Below are 22,846 nucleotides of genomic sequence, written 5' to 3' on the forward strand. Positions count from 1 at the left end.
CTACCGGCATGGGACATCATCTGCACTACTCCAAGGAACTCTAAGTAGCTTCTCTCCTGGGCGCCACAGCTGATTTTCTTCTTCCCCCGTCGACTCGGATCTTCATCCACAGAAGTGTGGGTAGTGGGTACTGCACTTTTTGGACACTCCTGTGTGGACTTGACTCTGTCCCCTTCTTTTGCAGGTCCTCTTCTTCTGGAATCTACTGTTTTGTTCCACCAGACTTTTCTGGTGGTCCTGGTCTTGCAATCTTCCTTTTCCAAGTCCCCTTGTTAGCCTTGGGGAAGACCAGGTAACTTACCTCTGCTCTCCTGATCGCTGGGGGTCACCTAGATACTCACCTCTTGGGGTCCTGAGTTCTCCCAGCTCCCTTCTAACTACTCCACATTCTTGGGTGTGTGACATAACTTCGCATTCCACTATTTTAGTATATGGTTTGGCCCCCTATATGTAGGGCCATAACTATTTTTCACTATTTCTTGCCAATGCTTGTTGTTTCTATATGCTAATTCCTAATATTTACTGTGTATATATAGTGTGTACTTACCTCTGTAGGAAAGTACCATCTTGCCTGGCATGTTACCCCCATATTTCACTGTATATATGTTGTTTTAGTCTATGTGTCACTGGGACCCTGCCAGGCAGGGCCCCAGTGCTCATAAGTATGTGCCCTGTATGTGTTCCCTGTGTGATGCCTAACTGCCTCACTGAGACTCTGCTAACTAGAACCTCAGTGGTTATGCTCTCTCTGCTTTCCAAATTTGTCACTAACAGGATATTGACTAAATTCACCAATTCACATTGGCATACTGGTACACCCATATAATTCCCTAGTATATGGTACTGAGGTACCCAGGGTATTGGGGTTCCAGGAGATCCCTATGGGCTGCAGCATTTCTTTTTCCACCCATAGGGAGCTCTGACAATTCTTACAAAGGCCTGCCAGTTCAGCCTGAGTGAAATAACGTCCACGTTATTTCACAGCCATTTACCACTGCACTTAAGTAACTTATAAGTCACCTATATGTCTAACCTTCACCTGGTGAAGGTTGGGTGCAAAGTTACTTAGTGTGTGGGCACCCTGGCACTAGCCAAGGTGTCCCCACATTGTTCAGGGCAAATTCCCCGGACTTTGTGAGTGCGGGACACCATTACACGTGTGCACTGTACATAGATCACTACCTATGCACACCGTCACAATGGTAACTCCGAACATGGCCATGTAACATCCATGATCCCCCGGGTCTCTAGCACAGAACCCGGGTACTGCCAAACTGCCTTTCCGGGGTCTCCACTGCAGCTGCTGCTGCCTCCAACCCCTCAAGACAGGTTTCTGCCCTCCTGGGGTCCAGGCAGCCCTGGCCCAGGAAGGCAGAACAAAGGATTTCCTCTGAGAAAGGAAACAGGTGTGAAGGCTGGGGAGGAGTAGCCTCCCCCAGCCTCTGGAAATGCTTTGATGGGCACAGATGGTGCCCATCTCTGCATAAGCCAGTCTACACCGGTTTAGGGATCCCCCAGCCCTGCTCTGGTGCGAAACTGGACAAAGGAAAGGGGAGTGACCACTCCCCTGACCTGCACCTCCCAGGGGAGGTGCCCAGAGCTCCTCCAGTGTGTCCCAGACCTCTGCCATCTTTGAAACAGAGGTGTCTGTGGCACACTGGACTGCTCTGAGTGGCCAATGCCAGCAGGTGACGCCAGAGGCTCCTTCTGATAGGCTCTTACCTCTCTTGGTAGCCAATCCTCCTTCCTAGGTAGCCAAACCTCCGTTTCTGGCTACTTAGGGTCTCTGCTTTGGGAATCTCACCAGATAACGAATGCAAGAGCTCATCAGAGCTCCTCTGCATCGCCCTTTTCACCTTCTACCAAAGGATCGACCGCTGACTGCTCAGGACGCCTGCAAAACCGCAACAAAGTAGCAAGACGACTACTAGCAACCTTGTATCGCTTCATCCTGCCGGCTTTCTTGACTGTTTCCAGGTGGTGCATGCTCTGGGGGTAGCCTGCCTCCTTTCTGCACCAGGAGCTCTCAAGAAATCTGCTGTGGGTCGACGGAATCTTCCCCCTGCTAAAGCAGACACCAAAAGACTGCATCACTGGTGTAGGAGGCTGGACTGGCTTGTAGTGAGTACCTAGGGGTACTTGCACCTTGCACCAGGCCCAGTTATCCCTTATTAGTGTATAGGGTGTCTAGCAGCATAGGCTGATAGATAATGGTAGCTTAGCAGAGCAGCTTAGGCTGAACTAGGAGACGAGTGAAGCTCCTACAGTACCACTAGTGTCATATGCACAATATCATAAGAAAACACAATACACAGATATACTAAAAATAAAGGTACTTTATTTCTATGACAATATGCCAAAAGTATCTCAGTGAGTACCCTCAGTATGAGGATAGCAAATATACACAAGATATATGTACACAATACCAAGATATGCAGTAATAGTATTAGAAAACAGTGCAAACAATGTATTGTTACAATAGGATGCAATGGAGACACATAGGGATAGGGGCAACACAAACCATATACTCCAAAAGTGGAATGCGAACCACGAATGGACCCCAAACCTATGTGACCTTGTAGAGGGTCGCTGGGACTATTAGAAAATAGTAAGGATTAGAAAAATAGCCCACCCCAAGACCCTGAAAAGTGAGTGCAAAGTGCACTAAAGTTCCCCAAAGGACATAGAAGTCGTGATAGGGGAATTCTGCAGGAAAGACACAAATCAGCAATGCAACAACAATGGATTTCCAGTCGAGGGTACCTGCGGAACAAGGGGACCAAGTCCAAAAGTCACAAGCAAGTCGGAGATGGGCAGATGCCCAGGAAATGCAAGCGGTGGGTGCAAAGAAGCTGCTACTGGACAGTAGAAGCTGGAGATTCTGCAGGAACGACAAGGGCTAGGAACTTCCTGTGAGAAGGTAGCCTCTTTCTAGCCTTGTTACCCCCACTTTTGGCCTGTTTGTGAGTGTATGTCAGGGTGTTTGTCACCGTTTTCACTGTCTCACTGGGATCCTGATAGCCAGGCCTCAGTGCTCATAGTGAAAACACTATGGTTTCAGTATGTTTGTTATGTGTCACTGGGATCCTGCTGGTCAGGACCCCAGTGCTCATAGGTTTGTGGCCTATATGTATGTGTCACTGGGACCCTGTCACACAGGGCCCCAGTGCTCATAGGTGTGCATGTATATGTTCCCTGTGTGGTGCCTAACTGTCTCACTGAGGCTCTGCTAACCAGAACCTCAGTGGTTATGCTCTCTCATAACTTTTAAATTGTCACTAACAGGCTAGTGACCATTTTTACCAATTTACATTGGCTTACTGGAACACCCTTATAATTCCCTAGTATATGGTACTGAGGTACCCAGGGTATTGGGGTTCCAGGAGACCCCTATGGGCTGCAGCATTTCTTTTGCCACCCATAGGGAGCTCTGACAATTCTTACACAGGCCTGCCACTGCAGCCTGAGTGAAATAACGTCCACGGTATTTCACAGCCATTTTACACTGCACTTAAGTAACTTATAAGTCACCTATATGTCTAACCTTTACCTGGTAAAGGTTAGGTGCAAAGTTACTTAGTGTGAGGGCACCCTGGCACTAGCCAAGGTGCCCCCACATTGTTCAGAGCCAATTCCCTGAACTTTGTGAGTGCGGGGACACCATTACACGCGTGCACTACATATAGGTCACTACCTATATGTAGCTTCACCATGGTAACTCCGAATATGGCCATGTAACATGTCTATGATCATGGAATTGCCCCCTCTATACCATCCTGGCATAGTTGGCACAATCCCATGATCCCAGTGGTCTGTAGCACAGACCCTGGTACTGCCAAACTGCCCTTCCTGGGGTTTCACTGCAGCTGCTGCCAACCCCTCAGACAGGCAGCTGCCCTCCTGGGGTCCAGCCAGGCCTGGCCCAGGATGGCAGAACAAAGAACTTCCTCTGAGAGAGGGTGTGACACCCTCTCCCTTTGGAAAATGGTGTGAAGGCAGGGGAGGAGTAGCCTCCCCCAGCCTCTGGAAATGCTTTGTTGGGCACAGATGTGCCCAATTCTGCATAAGCCAGTCTACACCGGTTCAGGGACCCCTTAGCCCCTGCTCTGGCGCGAAACTGGACAAAGGAAAGGGGAGTGACCACTCCCCTGACCTGCACCTCCCCTGGGAGGTGTCCAGAGCTCCTCCAGTGTGCTCCAGACCTCTGCCATCTTGGAAACAGAGGTGCTGCTGGCACACTGGACTGCTCTGAGTGGCCAGTGCCACCAGGTGACGTCAGAGACTCCTGCTGATAGGCTCCTTCAGGTGTTAGTAGCCTTTCCTCTCTCCTAGGTAGCCAAACCCTCTTTTCTGGCTATTTAGGGTCTCTGTCTCTGGGGAAACTTTAGATAACGAATGCATGAGCTCAGCCGAGTTCCTCTGCATCTCCCTCTTCACCTTCTGATAAGGAATCGACCGCTGACCGTGCTGGAAGCCTGCAAAACCTGCAACATAGTAGCAAAGACGACTACTGCAACTCTGTAACGCTGATCCTGCTGCCTTCTCGACTGTTTTCCTGCTTGTGCATGCTGTGGGGGTAGTCTGCCTCCTCTCTGCACCAGAAGCTCCGAAGAAATCTCCCGTGGGTCGACGGAATCTTCCCCCTGCAACCGCAGGCACCAAAAAGCTGCATCTCCGGTCCCTTGGGTCTCCTCTCAGCACGACGAGCGAGGTCCCTCGAATCCAGCGATACCGTCCAAGTGACCCCCACAGTCCAGTGACTCTTCAGCTCAAGTTTGGTGGAGGTAAGTCCTTGCCTCACCTCGCTGGGCTGCATTGCTGGGAACCGCGACTTTGCAAGCTACTCCGGCCCCTGTGCACTTCCGGCGGAAATCCTTTGTGCACAGCCAAGCCTGGGTCCACGGCACTCTAACCTGCATTGCACGACTTTCTAAGTTGGTCTCCGGCGACGTGGGACTCCTTTGTGCAACTTCGGCGAGCACCATTTCACGCATCCTCGTAGTGCCTGTTTCTGGCACTTCTCCGGGTGCTACCTGCTTCAGTGAGGGCTCTTTGTCTTGCTCGACGTCCCCTCTCTCTTCAGGTCCAATTTGCGACCTCCTGGTCCCTCCTGGGCCCCAGCAGCGTCCAAAAAAACGCCAAACGCACGATTTGCGTGTAGCAAGGCTTGTTGGCGTCCATCCGGCGGGAAAACACTTCTGCACGACTCTCCAAGGCGTGGGGGATCCATCCTCCAAAGGTGAAGTCTCTAGCCCTTGTCGTTCCTGCAGTATTCACAGTTCTTCAGCCTAGTAAGAGCTTCTTTGCACCAACCGCTGGCATTTCTTGGGCATCTGCCCATCTCCGAGCTGCTTGTGACTTTTGGACTTGGTCCCCTTGTTCCACAGGTACCCTCAGTCAGGAATCCATCGTTGTTGCATTGCTGATTTGTGTTTTCCTTGCATTTTCCCTCTAACACGACTATTTTGTCCTTAGGGGAACTTTAGTGCACTTTGCACTCACTTTTCAGGGTCTTGGGGAGGGTTATTTTTCTAACTCTCACTATTTTCTAATAGTCCCAGCGACCCTCTACAAGGTCACATAGGTTTGGGGTCCATTCGTGGTTCACATTCCACTTTTGGAGTATATGGTTTGTGTTGCCCCTATCCCTATGTTTACCCATTGCATCCTATTGTAACTATACATTGTTTGCACTGTTTTCTAAGACTATACTGCATATTTTTGCTATTGTGTATATATATCTTGTGTATATTTCCTATCCTCTCACTGAGGGTACACTCTAAGATACTTTGGCATATTGTCATAAAAATAAAGTACCTTTATTTTTAGTATAACTGTGTATTGTGTTTTCTTATGATATTGTGCATATGACACTAAGTGGTACTGTAGTAGCTTCACACGTCTCCTAGTTCAGCCTGAGCTGCTTTGCTAAGCTACCATTATCTATCAGCCTAAGCTGCTAGACACCCTATACACTAATAAGGGATAACTGGGCCTGGTGCAAGGTGCAAGTACCCCTTGGTACTCACTACAAGCCAGTCCAGCCTCCTACATTGGTTGTGCAGCGGTGGGATAAGTGCTTTGAGACTACTTACCACTCTTGTCATTGTACTTTTCATAAGAGAAAAATATACAAAACAAGGTCAGTGTATATACACATAGCCAAAAAGTTTTGCATTTCCTCTTTTCACTCTTTTCTAAGTGCTGAAAAGTACTTCTAAACTTTCAAAAAGTTCTTAAAAGTTTAAAAAGTTTTTTTCTGTCTTTCCAAAAAGTTCTGAAAACTTTTTTCTCTTTGTCTATCACTTTAACTCTCTCTAAAAAATGTCTGGCACAGGCCAAAAAGTTGAACTGTCCAAACTTGCATATGATCACCTTAGCTGGAAAGGAGCAAGGAGTCTCTGCATAGAGAGAGGTTTGAGTGTAGGGAAGAATCCTTCCTTAGAACTGTTAATTAATATGCTTAGAGTACAGGATAAGGCCATAAGTGCCCAATCTGTAGAAAAAGTAGCTAATGGTTCTCAATCTGATCCAGGGACTCCCCCAGGAAAAGGTTCAGGAAAGAAACTTCTCAGCCTGCCCATTACTAGACAGTCTAGCATAGTTGGTACAGAGGTTGAATCACATCATACTGATGATGTGCTCTCACATTATGCTGGTAGCCAAGCTGTTAGGGTGCCCTTGGTAAGGGACAGGTCTCCTTCTGTTCATTCCCATCATACCTCTGTATCTAGAAATGTCCCTCCCACCCACCCTGATGACAGATTGTTAGAAAGGGAGCTCAATAGATTGAGAGTGGAGCAAACCAGACTGAAGCTCAAGAAGCAACAGCTGGATTTGGATAGACAGTCTTTAGAAATAGAGAGGGAAAGACAGAAGATGGGTTTAGATACCCATGGTGGCAGCAGCAGTATTCCCCATAGTCATCCTGCAAAAGAGCATGATTCCAGGAATCTGCACAAGATAGTCCCCCCTTATAAGGAGGGGGATGACATTAACAAGTGGTTTGCTGCACTTGAGAGGGCCTGCGCTGTACAGGATGTCCCTCAAAGGCAGTGGGCTGCTATCCTATGGCTATCATTTAGTGGAAAAGGTAGGGATAGGCTCCTTACTGTGAAAGAAAATGATGCCAATAATTTTACAGTTCTTAAGAATGCACTCCTGGATGGTTATGGCTTAACCACTGAACAGTACAGGATAAAGTTCAGAGAGACCAAAAAGGAGTCTTCACAAGACTGGGTTGATTTCATTGACCATTCAGTGAAGGCCTTGGAGGGGTGGTTACATGGCAGTAAAGTTACTGATTATGAAAGCCTGTATAACACAATCCTGAGAGAGCATATACTTAATAATTGTGTGTCTGATTTGTTGCACCAGTACCTGGTAGACTCTGATCTGACCTCTCCCCAAGAATTGGGAAAGAAGGCAGACAAATGGGTCAGAACAAGGGTGAACAGAAAAGTTCATACAGGGGGTGACAAAGATGGCAATAAGAAGAAAGATGGTGAAAAATCTCAAGATAAGCATGGGGATAAGGGTAAAACCAAAGATCCCACTTCAAATCTTAAACACTCTTCAGAGGGTGGGGATACAAATAATTCTTCCTCTTCTTCCCAACCTGCACACATTAAAAAGCCTTGGTGCTTTGTGTGTAAAAACAGAGGCCATAGGCCAGGGGATAAGTCCTGTCCAGGTAAACCCCCTGAGCCTACCACCACTAATACATCAAGCTCTAGTGCCCCTAGCAGTAGTGATACTAGTGGTGGGACTGCTGGCAACAGTCAAGCAAAGGGTGTAGTTGGGTTCACTTATGGGTCCATAGTGGAAACTGATGTAATCAGTCCCAAGACAGTTTCTGTCACACCTAGTGGCATTGGCCTTGCCACACTGGCTGCTTGTCCCCTTACAATGGATAAGTACAGGCAGACAGTTTCAATAAATGGTGTTGAGGCCTTGGCCTACAGGGACACAGGTGCCAGTTTCACTTTGGTGACTGAAAACCTAGTGCCTCCTGAACAACACATCATTGGACAACAGTATAAGATTATTGATGTCCATAACTCCACTAAGTTTCTTCCCTTAGCTATAATTCAGTTTAGTTGGGGTGGAGTTACTGGCCCTAAGCAGGTGGTGGTATCACCTAGCTTACCTGTAGACTGTCTCTTAGGTAATGACCTAGAGGCCTCAGGTTGGGCTGATGTAGAGTTTTATGCCCATGCAGCCATGCTGGGCATCCCTGAGGAATTGTTCCCTCTCATTTCAAGTGAAATGAAAAAGCAAAGGAGAGAAGGCCTGAAAACTCAGGATCCCTCTCCAGCAACAGGTAAAAAGGGTATCACAGTATCCCCTAACCACCCTACCATTCAGGATACTATTCCTGTGGTGGGAGAAACCTCTCCTGGGGTGGCACCTGTTCCAAGGGAATCATCAGCTGGCAAAGCTGGACTCCCTGAGGTGGAAGTACCTCTCTGTGGGATAACTAACATTGGTGAGAAAAAGAGCACCATTTTAGTTAACATGGAGCATCCCTCCAACCCTCCCAGAGAAACTTTAGTGCAGAAACTCTGCACTGCCTCACAACACTTAGGACAGCATCCCTGCCCTAGTGTGGAGCTGATAGGACAGCATCCCTGCCCTGCTCCAACCCAAGAGAAACAGCATCCCTGTTCTCTCTTCCAGCCATATGGACAAAGTTTTTGCCCAGCTATGGCTTTTCTGAGACAGCATCCCTGTCTGGCATTTCCATCACTACAAATAGGTTCAGTGGACAATTCCCACTGCTCTAAACTAAAACTTACTGATAGAAACTCTGAAAATACATCTTCACATTGTTGCTTAGCTAAAAAACTTCAAACAGGGTGGTTTACATCCCCACAGGGAAGTAACCATATAGTGGATGATAAAGGGAGTAACCAGTCTATTGCAGAGCTACTCTCTACTTATCACCACTTAGACAATAAAGTCTCAACTGGCCAAGGTTAGCCTTATTGTCCTTCGTTTGGGGGGGGGTTGTGTGAGAAGGTAGCCTCTTTCTAGCCTTGTTACCCCCACTTTTGGCCTGTTTGTGAGTGTATGTCAGGGTGTTTGTCACCGTTTTCACTGTCTCACTGGGATCCTGATAGCCAGGCCTCAGTGCTCATAGTGAAAACACTATGGTTTCAGTATGTTTGTTATGTGTCACTGGGATCCTGCTGGTCAGGACCCCAGTGCTCATAGGTTTGTGGCCTATATGTATGTGTCACTGGGACCCTGTCACACAGGGCCCCAGTGCTCATAGGTGTGCATGTATATGTTCCCTGTGTGGTGCCTAACTGTCTCACTGAGGCTCTGCTAACCAGAACCTCAGTGGTTATGCTCTCTCATAACTTTTAAATTGTCACTAACAGGCTAGTGACCATTTTTACCAATTTACATTGGCTTACTGGAACACCCTTATAATTCCCTAGTATATGGTACTGAGGTACCCAGGGTATTGGGGTTCCAGGAGACCCCTATGGGCTGCAGCATTTCTTTTGCCACCCATAGGGAGCTCTGACAATTCTTACACAGGCCTGCCACTGCAGCCTGAGTGAAATAACGTCCACGGTATTTCACAGCCATTTTACACTGCACTTAAGTAACTTATAAGTCACCTATATGTCTAACCTTTACCTGGTAAAGGTTAGGTGCAAAGTTACTTAGTGTGAGGGCACCCTGGCACTAGCCAAGGTGCCCCCACATTGTTCAGAGCCAATTCCCTGAACTTTGTGAGTGCGGGGACACCATTACACGCGTGCACTACATATAGGTCACTACCTATATGTAGCTTCACCATGGTAACTCCGAATATGGCCATGTAACATGTCTATGATCATGGAATTGCCCCCTCTATACCATCCTGGCATAGTTGGCACAATCCCATGATCCCAGTGGTCTGTAGCACAGACCCTGGTACTGCCAAACTGCCCTTCCTGGGGTTTCACTGCAGCTGCTGCCAACCCCTCAGACAGGCAGCTGCCCTCCTGGGGTCCAGCCAGGCCTGGCCCAGGATGGCAGAACAAAGAACTTCCTCTGAGAGAGGGTGTGACACCCTCTCCCTTTGGAAAATGGTGTGAAGGCAGGGGAGGAGTAGCCTCCCCCAGCCTCTGGAAATGCTTTGTTGGGCACAGATGTGCCCAATTCTGCATAAGCCAGTCTACACCGGTTCAGGGACCCCTTAGCCCCTGCTCTGGCGCGAAACTGGACAAAGGAAAGGGGAGTGACCACTCCCCTGACCTGCACCTCCCCTGGGAGGTGTCCAGAGCTCCTCCAGTGTGCTCCAGACCTCTGCCATCTTGGAAACAGAGGTGCTGCTGGCACACTGGACTGCTCTGAGTGGCCAGTGCCACCAGGTGACGTCAGAGACTCCTGCTGATAGGCTCCTTCAGGTGTTAGTAGCCTTTCCTCTCTCCTAGGTAGCCAAACCCTCTTTTCTGGCTATTTAGGGTCTCTGTCTCTGGGGAAACTTTAGATAACGAATGCATGAGCTCAGCCGAGTTCCTCTGCATCTCCCTCTTCAACTTCTGATAAGGAATCGACCGCTGACCGTGCTGGAAGCCTGCAAAACCTGCAACATAGTAGCAAAGACGACTACTGCAACTCTGTAACGCTGATCCTGCCGCCTTCTCGACTGTTTTCCTGCTTGTGCATGCTGTGGGGGTAGTCTGCCTCCTCTCTGCACCAGAAGCTCCGAAGAAATCTCCCGTGGGTCGACGGAATCTTCCCCCTGCAACCGCAGGCACCAAAAAGCTGCATCTCCGGTCCCTTGGGTCTCCTCTCAGCACGACGAGCGAGGTCCCTCGAATCCAGCGATACCGTCCAAGTGACCCCCACAGTCCAGTGACTCTTCAGCTCAAGTTTGGTGGAGGTAAGTCCTTGCCTCACCTCGCTGGGCTGCATTGCTGGGAACCGCGACTTTGCAAGCTACTCCGGCCCCTGTGCACTTCCGGCGGAAATCCTTTGTGCACAGCCAAGCCTGGGTCCACGGCACTCTAACCTGCATTGCACGACTTTCTAAGTTGGTCTCCGGCGACGTGGGACTCCTTTGTGCAACTTCGGCGAGCACCATTTCACGCATCCTCGTAGTGCCTGTTTCTGGCACTTCTCCGGGTGCTACCTGCTTCAGTGAGGGCTCTTTGTCTTGCTCGACGTCCCCTCTCTCTTCAGGTCCAATTTGCGACCTCCTGGTCCCTCCTGGGCCCCAGCAGCGTCCAAAAAAACGCCAAACGCACGATTTGCGTGTAGCAAGGCTTGTTGGCGTCCATCCGGCGGGAAAACACTTCTGCACGACTCTCCAAGGCGTGGGGGATCCATCCTCCAAAGGTGAAGTCTCTAGCCCTTGTCGTTCCTGCAGTATTCACAGTTCTTCAGCCTAGTAAGAGCTTCTTTGCACCAACCGCTGGCATTTCTTGGGCATCTGCCCATCTCCGAGCTGCTTGTGACTTTTGGACTTGGTCCCCTTGTTCCACAGGTACCCTCAGTCAGGAATCCATCGTTGTTGCATTGCTGATTTGTGTTTTCCTTGCATTTTCCCTCTAACACGACTATTTTGTCCTTAGGGGAACTTTAGTGCACTTTGCACTCACTTTTCAGGGTCTTGGGGAGGGTTATTTTTCTAACTCTCACTATTTTCTAATAGTCCCAGCGACCCTCTACAAGGTCACATAGGTTTGGGGTCCATTCGTGGTTCACATTCCACTTTTGGAGTATATGGTTTGTGTTGCCCCTATCCCTATGTTTACCCATTGCATCCTATTGTAACTATACATTGTTTGCACTGTTTTCTAAGACTATACTGCATATTTTTGCTATTGTGTATATATATCTTGTGTATATTTCCTATCCTCTCACTGAGGGTACACTCTAAGATACTTTGGCATATTGTCATAAAAATAAAGTACCTTTATTTTTAGTATAACTGTGTATTGTGTTTTCTTATGATATTGTGCATATGACACTAAGTGGTACTGTAGTAGCTTCACACGTCTCCTAGTTCAGCCTGAGCTGCTTTGCTAAGCTACCATTATCTATCAGCCTAAGCTGCTAGACACCCTATACACTAATAAGGGATAACTGGGCCTGGTGCAAGGTGCAAGTACCCCTTGGTACTCACTACAAGCCAGTCCAGCCTCCTACACTTCCCCTTTGAAGGACGGATCCCCCACGCCGTGGAGAGTCGTGCAGAAGTGTTTTCCTGAAGAAAGACCGCCAACAAGCCTTGCTAGCTGCAAATCGTGCGGTTAGGGTTTTTGGGTGCTGCTGTGGCCCAGGAGGGACAAGGATGTCGCCAATTGCGTCTGGGGACAGAGGGGGCGTCGAGCAAGACAAGGAGCCCTCTCAGCAGCAGGCAGCACCCGCAGAAGTGCCAGAAACAGGCACTACGAGGATGCGTGAAACGGTGCTCACCCGAAGTCGCACAAAGGAGTCCCACGTCGCCGGAGGACAACTTAGGAGGTCGTGCAATGCAGGTTAGAGTGCCGTGGACCCAGGCTGGACTGTGCACAAAGGATTTCCGCCGGAAGTGCACGGAGGCCGGAGTAGCTGCAAAAGTCGCAGTTCCCAGCAATGCAGTCTGGCGTGGGGAGGCAAGGACTTACCTCCACCAAACTTGGACTGAAGAGTCACTGGACTGTGGGAGTCACTTGGACAGAGTTGCTGGATTCAAGGGACCTCGCTCGTCGTGCTGAGAGGAGACCCAAGGTACCGGTGATGCAGTTCTTTGGTGCCTGCGGTCGCAGGGGGACGATTACGTCGACCCACGGGAGATTTCTTCGGAGCTTCTAGTGCAGAGAGGAGGCAGACTACCCCCACAGCATGCACCACCAGGAAAACAGTCGAGAAGGCGGCAGGATCAGCGTTACAGAGTTGCAGTAGTCATCTTCGCTACTTTGTTGCAGTTTTGCAGGCTTCCAGCGCGGTCAGCAGTCGATTCCTTGGCAGAAGGTGAAGAAAGAGATGCAGAGGAACTCGGATGAGCTCTTGCATTCGTTATCTAAGGAATCCCAAGAGACAGAGACCCTAAATAGCCAGAAAAGAGGGTTTGGCTACCTAGGAGAGAGGATAGGCTAGCAACACCTGAAGGAGCCTATCAGAAGGAGTCTCTGACATCACCTGATGGCACTGGCCACTCAGAGCAGTCCAGTGTGCCAGCAGCACCTCTGTTTCCAAGATGGCAGAGGTCTGGAGCACACTGGAGGAGCTCTGGGCACCTCCCAGGGGAGGTACAGGTCAGGGGAGTGGTCACTCCCCTTCCCTTTGTCCAATTTCGCGCCAGAGCAGGGCTAAGGGGTCCCTGAACCGGTGTAGACTGGCTTATGCAGAAATGGGCACCATGTGTGCCCATGAAAGCATTTCCAGAGGATGGGGGAGGCTACTCCTCCACAGCCTTCACACCATTTTCCAAAGGGAGAGGGTGTAACACCCTCTCTCAGAGGAAGTCCTTTGTTCTGCCATCCTGGGCCAGGCCTGGCTGGACCCCAGGAGGGCAGAAGCCTGTCTGAGGGGTTGGCAGCAGCAGCAGCTGCAGTGAAACCCCGGGAAAGGCAGTTTGGCAGTACCAGGGTCTGTGCTACAGACCACTGGGATCATGGGATTGTGCCAACTATGCCAGGATGGTATAGAGGGGGCAATTCCATGATCATAGACATGTTACATGGCCATATTCGGAGTTACCATTGTGAAGCTACATATAGGTAGTGACCTATATGTAGTGCACACGTGTAATGGTGTCCCCGCACTCACAAAGTCCGGGGAATTGGCCCTGAACAATGTGGGGGCACCTTGGCTAGTGCCAGGGTGCCCACACACTAAGTAACTTAGCACCCAACCTTTACCAGGTAAAGGTTAGACATATAGGTGACTTATAAGTTACTTAAGTGCAGTGTAAAATGGCTGTGAAATAACGTGGACGTTATTTCACCCAGGCTGCAGTGGCAGGCCTGTGTAAGAATTGTCAGAGCTCCCTATGGGTGGCAAAAGAAATGCTGCAGCCCATAGGGATCTCCTGGAACCCCAATACCCTGGGTACCTCAGTACCATATACTAGGGAATTATAAGGGTGTTCCAGTAAGCCAATGTAAATTGGTAAAATTGGTCACTAGCCTGTTAGTGACAATTTGAAAGAAATGAGAGAGCATAACCACTGAGGTTCTGATTAGCAGAGCCTCAGTGAGACAGTTAGGCACCACACAGGGTACACATACATATAGGCCACAAACTTATGAGCACTGGGGTCCTGACTAGCAGGGTCCCAGTGACACATAACAAACATACTGAAAACATAGGGTTTTCACTATGAGCACTGGGCCCTGGCTAGCAGGATCCCGGTGAGACAGTGAAAACACTCTGACATACACTCACAAACAGGCCAAAAGTGGGGGTAACAAGGCTAGAAAGAGGCTACTTTCTCACAACTGGTCCTCTGGGTCCCCTCTCAGCACGACGAGCGTGGTCCCTGGAACTCAGCAACTCTGTCGAAGTGACTCCCACAGTCCAGTGACTCTTCAGTCCAAGTTTGGTGGAGGTAAGTCCTTGCCTCCCCACGCTAGACTGCATTGCTGGGTACCGCGTGATTTGCAACTGCTCCGGCTCCTGTGCACTCTTCCAGGATTTCCTTTGTGCACAGCCAAGCCTGGGTCCCCCGACACTCTAACCTGCAGTGCACAACCTTCTGAGTTGTCCTCCGGTGTCGTGGGACTCCCTTTTGTGACTTTGCGTGGACTCCGGTTCACTCCTCTTCCAAGTGCCTGTTCAGGTACTTCTGCGGGTGCTGCCTGCTTCTGTGAGGGCTCCCTGACTTGCTGGGCGCCCCCTCTGTTTCCTCATCCAAGTGGCGACATCCTGGTCCCTCCTGGGCCACAGCAGCATCCAAAAACCTCTACTGCGACCCTTGCGACTAGCAAGGCTTGTTTGTGGTCTTTCTGCGTGGGAACACCTCTGCAAGCTTCATCGCTACGTGGGACATCCATCCTCCAAAGGGGAAGTTCCTAGTCCTCTTCTTTCTTGCACAACTCCAAGCTTCTTCCAGCAGGTGGCAGCTTCCTTGCACCCTCAGCTGGCATTTCTTGGGCTCCTGCCCACTCTCGACACTGTTGCGACTATTGGACTTGGTCCCCTTGTCTTACAGGTACTCAGGTCCGGAAATCCACTGTTGTTGCATTGCTGGTGTTTGTTCTTCCTGCAGAATCCCACTATCACAACTTCTGTGCTCTCTGGGGGTAGTAGGTGCACTTTACACAGGGTCTTGGGGTGGGCTATTTTTCTAACCCTCACTGTTTTCTTACAGTCCCAGCGACCCTCTACATGCTCACATAGGTTTGGGGTCCATTCGTGGTTCGCATTCCACTTTTGGAGTATATGGTTTGTGTTGCCCCTATACCTATGTGCTCCTATTGCAATCTTTTGTAACTTTACACTGCTTGCATTACTTTTCTTGCTATTACCTGCAGAATTTTGGTTTGTGTACATATATCTTGTGTATATAACTTATCCTCATACTGAGGGTACTCACTGAGATACTTTTGGCATATTGTCATAAAAATAAAGTACCTTTATTTTTAGTACTTCTGTGTATTGTGTTTTCTTATGATATTGTGCATATGACACCAGTGGTATAGTAGGAGCTTTACATGTCTCCTAGTTCAGCCTAAGCTGCTTTGCCATAGCTACCTTCTATCATCCTAAGCTGCTAGAAACACCTTTTCTACACTAATAAGGGATAACTGGACCTGGCACAAGGTGTAAGTACCTCTGGTACCCACTACAAGCCAGGACAGCCTCCTACAACCTCCAGTTGGGGAACTGCCTATAAGTAATCTAGTTCAGTGTTAGTGTAATAAAGAACCTTTATTTTTGCAACACTGTTAGGTTCCTTTAATGTGACATAAGATACTATGTGACTGCTGTGGTACTGCAAGTGCTTTACACTACTCCTAGATAAGTCTTGAATGTTCATCACAGCTACCACTAGAGAACCCTGACTTCCTAGGCACTGTCTTCATTCACTAATAGGGGTTGCCTGGACCTGGTATAAGGTGCAAACACCATAGGTTTCTACCACACACCAGGCCAGCATTCTACAGATATCATATAAATAGATCTACATCTATATAAGACTTACAGAGGTTTATCGGCGGAAGGAAAATGTTGCTTTCTTGGTAAACATTGGAAACTGTGCCTCTTGGGATTACTTTAATGCAAGTTATGAAAACTGATGAAATATTGTGAGGGGAAGAAGGTGTGCACAAACTCACTGCCCAAATACCAGAATTTCTTGAAACTCAACTACCCCTAGAAAAGAATAATCAACTGGATTTGGAACTGTCTACGAGGGCGTGGAAGACTGAAGACTATAATCAAGGTTTGAAAGTGATTCTCAAGATTCAGAACAACTGGCTCCCAGTAGCCTCACGGACTGAAGGAAAGGGCACTTTTAAGGAAGGAGTCAGTAGTAAAGAGGAGAGGCCAGTGATTTTTTTGCCACGCTGAACTGCAGGTGAAGACCCCAATTGTAGATTTTGGAGCACTAGGATTATCCAGCCAGAACATATTCAAAATTTAGACAAAATGGGGAACCATGCCTCTGGTCGTGACCCAGAAACAAAGGGCCAGAAGAGACTATCTCCATACAAAAGTAGTAGCCATGGTGCCACTTGAAGAATTATGTAAAAATTGGATGCATCATACTATAGTAGCTTGCGAGATAACTAGTCCTGTCCTGCCTGCCCTTCTAAGCTCCGTAAGAGCAGAATCAATCTGGTCTGCTGGTTAGACTATTTTGTTTTCAGTCAGGGTGGTTTCTGGGGAGGGGCCGCCTGATTTTGGGAACTACATATAAACCGCCATAGACTTTCACATCCCAATTTAATTTTTTTATGCACTTTTCTTTACAGTTTCTTCGTCAAAAGTCCATAAATCCTTACAGCATTGTATATTTTTGTTTTATTTTTCATCTTGTTCTAATTATTATTATTTTTTTCTTTTTATGAAACCAATTTGGGAATTTCACTGACTGTTTTCTTAACTGTAATGCTGGCTCAATGTAGATCAGATACTTTACTCATATTTCTCTGAGGGACAGTCTTCTACTTTATGCCATCTCTACCACAGAAGAACCGAAGTTTTCCTGTTGGAAATGGATTTACCTCACACTATACAAAATTATTACCAAGACGCTGTAACTCAAAGTACTAATCTAGGGCCAGATGTAGCAAGCAGTTTTGCCCATTCTGTGTTTATGGGAAAATGTGTTCGTACGTATGGCCCCTAGACTCTTAATTTTGCTTCAGAGCTTATGCCTTCCTACATCCATATTTGCTCCCCATCCCATTAGGTAAGAATCTGTCACAACTGTCTGCAAAAGACTTTCCTGGTGAAAGGTGAATGCCTGCAGCATATTCTTTGTTTGGTACCTGAAATGAAAGGAATGGGCTGCTGTAGGAAACAAGTCAGATTATTTTTCCAGCTGCCGGAGTTAAAGCACCACTGCACTGGTCATCTATGCACTACTGAAGGGGTCCCATGTGGGGATGCAAGTGAGGTACCAGAAACATGCACGTTGCTATGGATCCACGTAGAGATGAGACTGGTGCACTTTTTAATGTTTTGTTCTTTGATGAGTGTGACAACTCAGCAGGTAGAAGGCACTCTCTCCTCCAAAGAACGCACTCTTATATTCCAAAAGGCCTACAGACCTCCCAAGAAGTGAATGGATTGACCTGGGAATGATGCCAACTTGGTTTGATCAACCTGAAAGCCCAGATGATGAAAAGTGTAGAATGCTGTCTAGAAATACTGCAAAGTACCATGTGGTGTTAAGTCTTTGATGAGTCATTTGTCAAGAGGCAGTCAAACTAATATCTTTCTTTGTTATCCACTGCGCAGCTGGAGCTGCTGTGCATTTTGCAAAGTTTTTGTGACTGATGTGTGACTGAATAGCTGGAGCTTGCATTGGCAGTGATTGTTGCCCATTAGAAACTTCAAGAACTTCCAACGCTTAAGAACAACTGGGAATTAGAAAATAATACCCTGTAAATGAGGGCAGATCTGCTAATGGGCCATATTAGAAATTAGGTTCTTTGCTTGAGTGGGGTGAAACCAACTCAAGCAACAGCCACAATTCCTGTCAGAGTGAATCACTAACAGTCACTAAATTAACTTGTGCTTAACCCTCTGGTAACTTGGCACAAAAGCAATCAGGTTTAACTTAGAGTTTAGCTAAAAATAGTGCTTAAAAGCATAAAGCGTCAACTGTGGTTATCTGGTCGCACCGGTCCAACACAAAGTCATAAGCTCGGGCCAACTGCAATACAGCACAGGCCAGATACAGGGACCTGGTTAGGCCAGCTGAGAACTGTACTTTATGTCCTTGATGTGGGTGTTGTGCAGTACAGCAGCTGTTCCACAGAACAATGCAGGGTGCTGCCTCAAAGTGCGCTGTGCAGTACTGAATCCAAGGAGCGTTGCGGTGTCCTGCATCAGGTTGCAACATGCTGCGTTGGTTCTAATGGGAAGCTGCGAGAGCTGTGCTATGAGGATTGTGGTGAGTTGTGTTGCGCTGCATCAGGTCTGATGGAGCCCACAGCAGGGCTGTCAGAGCACCTGTGTCATCACTTCCAAGTGTCCAGGACTCTTGAGGCACTACTTAGGGGGTTAGTACTCACAGCAGACAGAGTCCAGGTGCAGGGTTCAAGGTGTTGGAGTTTGTTGTGTCCCTGTAGCTCAGAACAGTAAGCCAGCCAAATAGCCCTTGAAGTCAAGGTGGAAGTCCAGACCTTTTTCCACAGATGGCAGGGCAGCAGATTAGTCCTTCTTGTAGGCAGGGTGGCAGAACAGCAGGGTAGCTGGGCAGTCCTCCTTGCAGAAGATCAGCAGAGCAGTCCTTATTTTGAGTCTTCCACAGGTCTCAAAGTGTTCTGAAGAGTGGGCCTGAGGGTCCCCTTCTAAAGCCTTGTGCACACTTAGAAGTGGGAGAGGCTTCTGGAGTTTCCCCCAACAGAGGTGTCTAGAATTTTCTACCATCCTGCCCTGCTCCCAGTCTGTCTGGGGACACGCTAGGCTAGTGTAAAGTCATTTGTCTGTGTGGTGGGCTAGTGCCTTTGAAGTGCAAGTGTGGTAGGTGACAGCCCCCCCCCCCACATTGTCAGGATGGGCCATCCTGCTAACACCCAGCCTCTCTATTGTGATACTGTCTGGGAGGAATACACAAAGGCCAACTGGCAACTACACCTAGACATGAGACCCAGGATCGGGCTACATACACTAAATAGTTAGGACAGGAAAATGCCAACTTTCTAAAAGCAACATTTACAAAATTGTGACTTAAAATTAAAGAGGATTTTAAATTACATTTTTACACCAAATATATCTTTCCTACATGCTCCTAATCAAATGTTACCACTTATTAAATGTATTAAGGTCATCTAATGAGCTATAATGATTCAAGAAGTCCATGTGGTTCTTAGTAGGTTTATTAACACACCATCAGCTCTTCTGTCAGAGATGAAGTTAGTTAGAATGCTAACAGAATCCCACAGCACCTACAACTGTAAGGAACATTCCATTGTTTTAGAAGGAGAGAGAGGGGCGGGGTACAAGAGAAGGGAAGGAGAAATGACAAACTATACATTGGTTTAACCCTATGGTCAAGTAATTACAACACATCTCCTTATTAACCAAGACTATTTAAAACTTTGAGAGGAAAAATAGTGATAATAGACAAATAATATAGCATTAATACATTCTGAAATCTATGTGTCATTTAACATATTATAAGGAGGAAGGGGTGAATATGGACAGGTAGTATAGCATTGAAACATTTTGAAATCCCTTATACTATTAATACATTTTGAAATCCTTGTGCTATTTAGGTACCCTTCTTTCCTTTTGTGTCTAATCTGGTTCCTGGTTGTTTTTGTTTGTAATTTGCCAGTGCTTGTCTATGCTGAGTTGAGTCTGGGAAATGTGTCACATTCCTAAATTTAGAGATGTTGTCCATTCCCCAGGTCTGACCATTCTTTAATGTGACAACATTCTTTCCAACTCATGTTATGCTAATAGGTTTAGAGAAATGACTACTTCCCTTTATTCTACTTTCAGGTTTTTTGATCTTCACCCAATCTCCCTTCTTGAAATTTGAAATCATTGTACAGTTGTTCTTGCCATACCTCACTTTATACTTGTTTTGATGTATTCAGATTTTATCCACTACTTGTTCTCTACAGACTACTGCTTTTTAAGCTGATTAGCAGATAGTTTAGTCTTGGCTTGTCTCCTTTAAGTGAAACAAACAGTGACACACCAGTGACGGTGTTTGTGGTGGTGCAATATGCCTATACGGTTTCTTAAAGAGATTTGGTAATGAGAACCTGATTTATCTCCGTCTTTTCCATGAACTCTTTGATCATGTGGTTCATGCATTCCACCATTGCATTCGCTCTAAGACAGTAAAGGGCTGATGTCATGTCCTTTATGGATAGTTTGTTTAAAAATTCCTGCATTTGGTGTGACGTGAACTATACCCCACTGTCTGTTATTAGAACATCTGGTATTCCTTCTTTGAAAAAAATATCTTTAAAAAATGTTATTAGTGTACTTGTAATGTGGGGAACACACTTATTTACAACCAATTGTGTGTGGTATTCTGCTAGTAACAGTATAAATTATTCACTGAATGATTTGTAGTTTAATGGTCTAATAATGTACCATAATAATGGGCCCATGGTTTGTTTGGAATCTCAACTGGAGAGAGTAGGGGTTTATGTTTACTAAGAATTTTGTCACTGTTAGCACAGTTTCTACGCTTTTAGCAAATTCTTCTATTATTATCCATTAAAATCAGGGCCTTCTCTGGACGCCACAATTCCTTATATTCTTGCACAGGGGTCTGACATTATTGCCCCCATTTTAACTGACCTACTCAATTTATTGCTCACAACCGGTCTGATTCCTCATCAATGGAAACATGCAGTGGTTAAACCTCTGCTAAAAAAAGCCTCATCTTAACCCTGCCCTTTTGAATAATTACAGGTCGATTTCTTTGCTTCCTGTTGCCTCCAAACTTTTGGAAAAGCATGTTAACAAATACCTCTCTGGCTTTCTTGAGGACAATGAGATTTTACATCACACTCAAATGAGTATTGGACCTCAACACAGTATTGAAACAGCCTTGCTGATAGTGGTGTAAGAACTAAGGTGTCGTTTTAGGAGGCTCTGCTGCCATCATTCTCCTGGATCTTAGTGCAGCCTTTTATACCATGGATCATACCATTCTGATTCAGAGAATTTCCAATGCCGGTATCAATGAGTGTGCTTTAAAATGGCTCACTTATTTTCTGGAAAATCGTAGCTTTCAAGTTCTTCATCGGTCATGCCTTTCTGACAGTTTATGTCTTAATTGTGGGGTGCCTCAGGGGTCTTCCTTGGGCCCCACACTTTTTTAACATTTATATGCAACCTCTAGCAGAGTTTGTATGTCCTTATGGTTTGTCATTGGTTTCCTAAGATGATGACAAATAGTTGGTTATTTAATTTTCCCCAAATTCTAATACAGACCGATCTTAACTAATGCCTTGTCTTCAAGAGGTGGCCAGATGGATGTCGGAATGCAAGCTAAAACTGAACGAAGACAAGACATAGGTTATGTTACTGGGGAGCAACTCTTGTCATAGGTCTCTGCCCCTTGTTCCAGGAAGTCTGGACACTCTGCCTCCTACAAAATGCGCAATGAAGAGTCTGGTATGTGGTTGGACTCCAGCCTTACCATGGACTATCAAGCAAGAAAGCATGCTGCCACCTGTTTTAAACTGCTGAGGCTGTTGAGGAAAGCCTTTGACGTTCTTCCTTTCGTGGCCCAAAAAAATATTGTTCAAGCCCTCATAATCTCATGTTTAGATTACAGTAATGCTTTTTACTTTGGCTCACCTGAGTACGTGGTAAAGAGGTTGTACAGAACACTGCTGCCCGCCTTCTCATGAACATCCCAAAACTTCGATTTTCCAAATCCTCCATAGCTGCTTTCCACTGGCTTCAGGTGGAACAATTTAAACAATTTAAGGCCCTCTGCATTATGCATAGAACACTTCATAACAGGGACCCTGCCCTTTTAAGGCCTATAGCTTCCTATTATATCCCTCGTGGGTCTCTCAGATTGTCTATGGCCTCCTTGCTGAAGATCCCTAAATTTCAGAGATCTCAGTAGGGGGAAACATCTATGGCCTACATGCAGGAGGCTGGCCTGGTTTGTAGTGAGTACCTTGGGTACTTACACCTTATACCAGGTCCAGTTATCCCTTACTAGTGAAGTAGTAGTGTTCTAGCAGCTTAGGCTGATAGAGGTAGCTATAGCAGAGCAGTTTAGGCTGAATTAGGAAACATGCAAAGCTCATGCAATACCACTTATAGTTACACAGTATTTATACACAAGCAAAGACAATACTCAGTGTTACCAAAAATAAAGGTATTTATTTGCGTGACTGTAGGAAAGTAGCCTGGTTACCTCCACTTTTGGCCTGTTTGTGAGTGTGTGTCAGTGTGTTTTTACTGTGTCACTGGGATCCTGCTAGCTAGGACCCCAGTGCCCATATATAAAAAAAACTATATGTCAGTGTGCTTTGCCTGTCTCACTTGGATCCTGCTAGCCAGGACCCCAGTGCACATAGTTTGTGGCCTAATACGTGTGCCTCTGTAGTGCCTGTGCCACTGAGGCTCTGCTAACCAGAACCTCAGTGCTTATGCTCTCTCTGCTTCTAAATTTGTCACTGTAGGCCAGTGACTTCATTTACCAATTTTAATTGGCATACTGGACCCCCCCCCCTTATAAGTCCCTTGAATA

This window comes from Pleurodeles waltl, chromosome 7 (genome assembly GCF_031143425.1).
Source record: "Pleurodeles waltl isolate 20211129_DDA chromosome 7, aPleWal1.hap1.20221129, whole genome shotgun sequence".
Taxonomy (NCBI): Eukaryota; Metazoa; Chordata; class Amphibia; order Caudata; family Salamandridae; genus Pleurodeles; species Pleurodeles waltl.